This window comes from Galleria mellonella, unplaced genomic scaffold (assembly GCF_026898425.1).
Source record: "Galleria mellonella isolate WM207_F2 unplaced genomic scaffold, CSIRO_AGI_GalMel_v1 utg44, whole genome shotgun sequence".
NCBI lineage: Eukaryota > Metazoa > Arthropoda > Insecta > Lepidoptera > Pyralidae > Galleria > Galleria mellonella.
Window position 1 is genome coordinate 2,116,786 of NW_026442100.1, and position 6,000 is coordinate 2,122,785.

Sequence of the window (6,000 nt, forward strand, 5' to 3'; positions counted from 1 at the left end):
ATACTTTTTATCTCGATCAGTTAATATATTTCGATCACGTGAACAAATTCACGGGTAAAAGCTAGTACTTAATAAATAAAGATTTTTATAATAATATTATCTATTGAGTAGGGATATATATTTTACATTATTACATGTATTATATCTCTCTATCAAGAAATAATAGAATTTGATTGTGCCTCCGATCAAACTCTTTATTATAATTACTTCTCTCCATCCAAAGGTTGCCTGGAAGAGATCGCTTTTAGCGATAAGGTCGCCAATTATTTTTATTTCTCATTGTGATTATTTCTTATAATTGTTTATATTTATAATAAGTTTACTATTGTAATCTTTTGGAGGAAATAATAAAGAGTATCTATCTATCTATCTATTATCTTACTGCCTATCCCGTAAAGAACAAAACATGAATATAAGAAGATAGAGTCACTTTCCTAGATTACACCAGACAATTTAGAACCAACAAATATAATTTATCTAATTTTATAGTAATCCATTACTTTCCCTTGTACTCCGCATAATTTGATAAAGGTATTATTGGTAAAATATTGATATTGAAAAACGTAATTTTTTCATGAAATCTTAGATGTAGCTAATCATATTTATATAATACAAAACATAAAGAGATGAAATAAATTAAATATAAAAATAAAATTGTGAAAGTATTTTATTTAATTAGTTTTTTTCTGTACTATATGACTAATATTTGGAGATATTACACACGATTTAGTGTAATATGTTAATTATTTAAAAACGAGTTCCTTCGTCATAATCGAGTACTAGGCTACCAAGCTACTATTTTGAGACATCTCTATAAAATACGCTGAAACTGTTTTATTTCATTGAAAGCTACGATACCTAATATTGCATGCGAATTTTTTTAAATTTTATCAAAGCAAAGAAATTAATCAGATTTATTAATTAATTTACCAGAGGGAGACTTTGTACAAAAGTCGATTGCTTGGGTACCTCTGTCCCATTAGTGTTTCTACCGTGAAGGAGTTTTGTTTGCATGGCTGTGTTTCGGTTTGAAGGGTGGGATATGGTGTAAATTTACAGGGTACAGAGGAATAACATCTGAGTCCTCAGGAATCGCAACGCATATGGGGGTATCATGGGCGAAACAGTATACTCTGTTATGTCCATGGTATTGCTCATGTCTATAGGCGACGGTTACCACTTTCCATCAGGTGGGCCGTCAGCTTGTTTGCCATTCTAAGTTATATATAAAAAAATTATACCAACTTGATATTTGATCATTATTTTATATACAATTATTATTATATTATACATACACATAACACATAAAGAAATATGACAATAGAAAACAAATGTACAGTGGCTAGCTTACTAGCATTATCAAAACTATGTTCTTGCCTTTATTCCATTTATAACTTGCCTCTTCTACTGAACCCTATTAGCCGTCATATTTGACTCAATTTTCTTTTAATATCATCTTTCACACAAGGGATCTACTGTTTCTTTAATCGTCCCCTTCTCTTACATATTTATCCTCATTTCAAACGTAATTTAACCAGTAAAATATACCACTTTTTGATAACATATCAAGATAAAGCATACAACAGAGAATGAAAGAGCAAGTCCGCTAGCCCATCAGGATGAATACGAGTACACCTGGAATTTAGTGTAATGGTTTCCAGAGAAATCCGCGTGGATGTCGACTTGATAAGGTATATTGCTAGCAATGGGACCAGTAGTCTGCCTTACTAACAATCCCTTCCCCCCGATCTAATGTATTGTCTCTTTGTACATTATACCTACTAAGTCTATGGTCTCTATATGCTATAGGATACAGAAGCGTAACATCAGACCTCAAAAATAGCTTATCACGGACATCTCAAAATATCCATGTCTATAGGCGACGGTTACCACTTTCTACCAGTTGAGCCATCAGCTTGTTTGCTACTCTAAGTTTCATAAAAAAACTTAGCAACTACTAACTTTACGGGCGCAACTTTCAGACTTCCTCGTAAGTAACTTGATATCCTACTCAAGCGCTACAAATGAATGAAGGAATAACACCCCGCTTAAAGAGTGAGTTCGTATTTTTAAACGACTTCAGTAAGGAAGTTTTATTATTATATTATACTACTTTTTCCTACTACTTTGCACGCGTAGAAAATCAATTAAATAAACCTAGATTGCATATCAAAATAAAAGTTTACCAGTTTTTATGTTAGAACTTCAGAAACACTACAGTAAAACTACATTTAATTTGATGCAATAGTTTTTACGTGGTACCGGAAAAAACAAAGACGGGCATTAGATAGGTAGATAAAATATCTAAAATTTATTGTTCTGGCTTCTATTGCTCCTATTAAAACTTCTTACGTATTTTTTTTTTAATAATTCTTCATCTATGGACATAGTCCAAGTACAATTTTATTATATTAGTAAGATTTAAACTGTTAAAAAAACCAGCACAGAAAAGAAATAAGAAGAAAGAAAATAAATAAATAAGATGGAGGTTCTCAATTTGCACTTTGTTTTATATTTATTTGTTTTATTTTATTTTAATACTTTATTGTACACACTAATTATTCGTAAAAATATGACAGAGATAATCAAATGTACAAAGGCGAGCTTAACTCTAAAAGAGTTCTCTTCCAGCAAATCCAAAGTGGTAAGTAACATCAATTTCAGTATTGCATTTATGTGATGTATTCAGCGATATCTGTACTAATTCTATACCTAAATTAATATTTATTTTTATGTAACTGATACGATCTACTTATTACTTACTCATGTAAAAAAGTGCATTTATTTTAATATCAAATTCTTAAAGTCAGTCATAAATTTAATAATACGTAACATATGGGATTGGATATCATTACATCAGAATTCATTTACTAATTTCTATTCTGAAAATAAAACCTTCATTTTTATCTCTGTAAGAAGAGAAACCTTTGATAAATAAGTTTTAACTACAATCATGACTATATTTCTGTCTAATATTTTTCAGATTTTAAATTAATTTTATGGAAATATTATTAGATATAACGTAATAACAAATAAAATTATACTCATTTACATATATTAAAAACAAATCAATATTTTTTTAATTCAACAAAATAATTTCAATACTCGTATCAACTATGAAAAATAGAAAACAAAGTCGACTGCTATATTTTTAATATTAAAAAAGAAGTCCGCGTTTTTTTTTTATACGACTTAGAATGGCAAACAAGCTGACGGCCCACCTGGTGGAAAGTGGTAACCGTCGCCTATAGATATGTTATTCTTTATTTAATTCAAAGTTCAAGATCGTCCTGTTCTGATATTATTAATAACAGAAACGACTTTTTTTTTTCTTTTAAAAACATGAAGTAAATAATTAACTATTATTTTTTCCGGATAAAGATTCTGTATAAATTTTTAACATCATAATTATATATCATAAAAATTATAAATTAGTTGAGTCACTCAAGAATTCTTCATATTTTAAAAATAAAATATTCTTAGTTGTCATTCAGAATAGTTAAAATAGGATTAATGGACAATATCTATACTGTAACCTTTTTTTATTTAAAAAACAATAAGTTCCTTTTCAAAATACTTTTTTCTCAATTTCTACAGATAATTTTAATTAAACGCTCAAAAATTAGAAAGTACTTATTTTGAAGTCAAAAAAGTAAATTAAAATTAAAAAAATTATAATAATAACGATACGTACAGAACGAAACATTACCTATTTTGAGACTTACCTTGTTACAGATATTTTTTCTGTGCAGCAAAAAATTCGAAAGTTAAAACTTTTCAAACTTGGAAAGCCGGAGAGCGCGAAAATGCAACAAGTTCGAGTGGACTATCAGCTTGTTGCTGGCAGCATTTATAGCCAGCGTTTGGGCGGGATGTGTAGGCGGAGCTACGCACGCGTAGCGCGCAGAAACTGGCATCGTGACATTCTTTTTTTGAAATTTTGAAAATTTAATGCCAGTTATTTTCTTCTTAATTAAGACTTCTTTTTTGTAATTTTATAGTAATAATAAGAGTTTTTTTAATTAATTAATTTTCGTCCTCATTGTCATCTACTGAAATGTCCTTTACCAACACCGACATTATCACCTGTCGCTACTATAAATATAAACTTAATAAACGAGTCAAAAAACTGATTTTTTTAAATGATATAAAAATTTGCAAACTCGACAAGCTACCCTTTGTTCCCAGCTATTTCGCGATACCCTAGTCGGCGCTCCAATTAGTCGCAAATAGCCACTACACTTGTCCCTACTTCAAAGATTGTCAGTTTTCCTTAAGTTTTATAAATTATTGAAAAATTTAACTCCATTCAATTGATAAAAGAACTCACCTGAAGAAAACATCAATATTTTGCTATTTTTTTATGCCAAATTAATTTATAGCGAGGTACAAGAGGATGAACAGACTTCCGTCTTGCAATAGAAAAGTACAATTTGAGATAAAATGTAGTCGAATCTCTTTGAAATATATTTCAATATTAATGTTGTCTTGTTGCTGAGACATTTTACAGATTTCTTTTTTTTTTTTGTTACTAGGAATCCTCGAGTGCTATGTTATATAATTTATTTCTGTGTTATCGAAAATTAAATAACTTATTTAAAACGAAAAACAAACTAAAGTATTTTTTAAAATAAATAAGTCACTATCTTAATTATTTAATGAATTACTTAAATTCTTGAACACAAATGCGTTCCTAAAAATATTAAATGTTACCCTAATAGTCGAAATAGTAGAAAATAATAAAATTTAAGTGTATATTTTTATAAAAATATAGCGACCCGGCCCGACTTCCCGCGGCTGCAAATTAGGATGTATTGTACGTGCAAACCTTCTGTAAAAATATTTAAATAACAGTGAAACCTGTATCAAGAACCGTGGTTCGGTTTAAAAGAGTTTAGCGGAAAAACAGACAAACACAGTATCAGCTTTTAACTGTCCAGTAGTTGCCATGCTTGGCAAGCGGGTTAGCATTTAGGTTTTAGAGATGTTTTAAGAGGGACGCTGCTGCCCATCCCTAGTCCTCCCTTAGTCGCCTCTAACGACACCCACGGGAAAGAAAGGGGCAGCCTGTTCTATGCCGGGACCACACGGCTAACACTATATATTATTGTCTATGAATTATTATATCATCTAACATAGACACATAGATGAAGATATATATATATATATATATATATATATATATATATATATATATATATATATATATATATATATATATATATATATATATATATATATATAGAGACAACAGTCAAGAAGAATTAATAAGAAATCAACAAGAGTCCCATTAAACGTACCTAGATTTTCCTTTTTATCCAACTTTAAAAAAGAAGAAATTTCTCGATTCGGTTTTTTTTATGTTTGTTACCTCATAACTCCACTTATAAAAAGATTTAAAAAATATGTATTTTTTATCTAAAAAAAACAATTCTATAATATTAATCTGAAATAATAAATATATTTTCAGATTAATATCACAGAAATTTTATCAAAATCTGTTTAGAAATTATGATTTTTAAATAATAATAACTGGTTTTGCTACAATTATAGTCGATTTTTTTAGTGGAAAACAATATTAAATTATATGTTATTGTTTTGTGTTTTCTATTTTAAAGGTATCTTTATTTTATTTATGTATATTATATATATTATACTCCATTATGTACACAAATAGTATTGCTACAAAATTAATCTTTCTACTTTCTTAAAATTAATCCGTATTAATATTACAAATATGCCATGTGGCCCGGCATAGAATGGACCACCCCTTCGTTTTTCATAATTGTCGTAAGAGGCGACTAAGGGAATTTAATGTTTGAGGATTGGGCAGCGACATCCCTTATTTTACGTCACCAAAGCTTGAGTAGGTGGGTAGCTATTATCTATTCACAAGTAGTATCTAGTATGACAAATACAACGTATGTAATACAATATAAGTATATACTTAGTACACATTTTATAACTCGTAACCTTTTTAACCTCCTAAACTAACCTCTT

At 29.1% G+C, this 6,000-nt stretch overlaps 1 protein-coding gene across 1 annotated transcript in view; it reads right to left on the minus strand.

The window, feature by feature from the left end:
* LOC113523162 (neuropeptide F) overlaps window positions 1–3,835 on the minus strand; it is a 44,695-nt gene extending 40,860 nt beyond the window's left edge. The window contains exon 1 of the mRNA XM_031914420.2: window positions 3,726–3,835. The gene's annotated coding sequence lies outside the window, so the exon portion shown is untranslated. The remainder of the gene's footprint in view (window positions 1–3,725) is intronic.
* Between the last annotated feature and the right edge of the window lie 2,165 nt (window positions 3,836–6,000).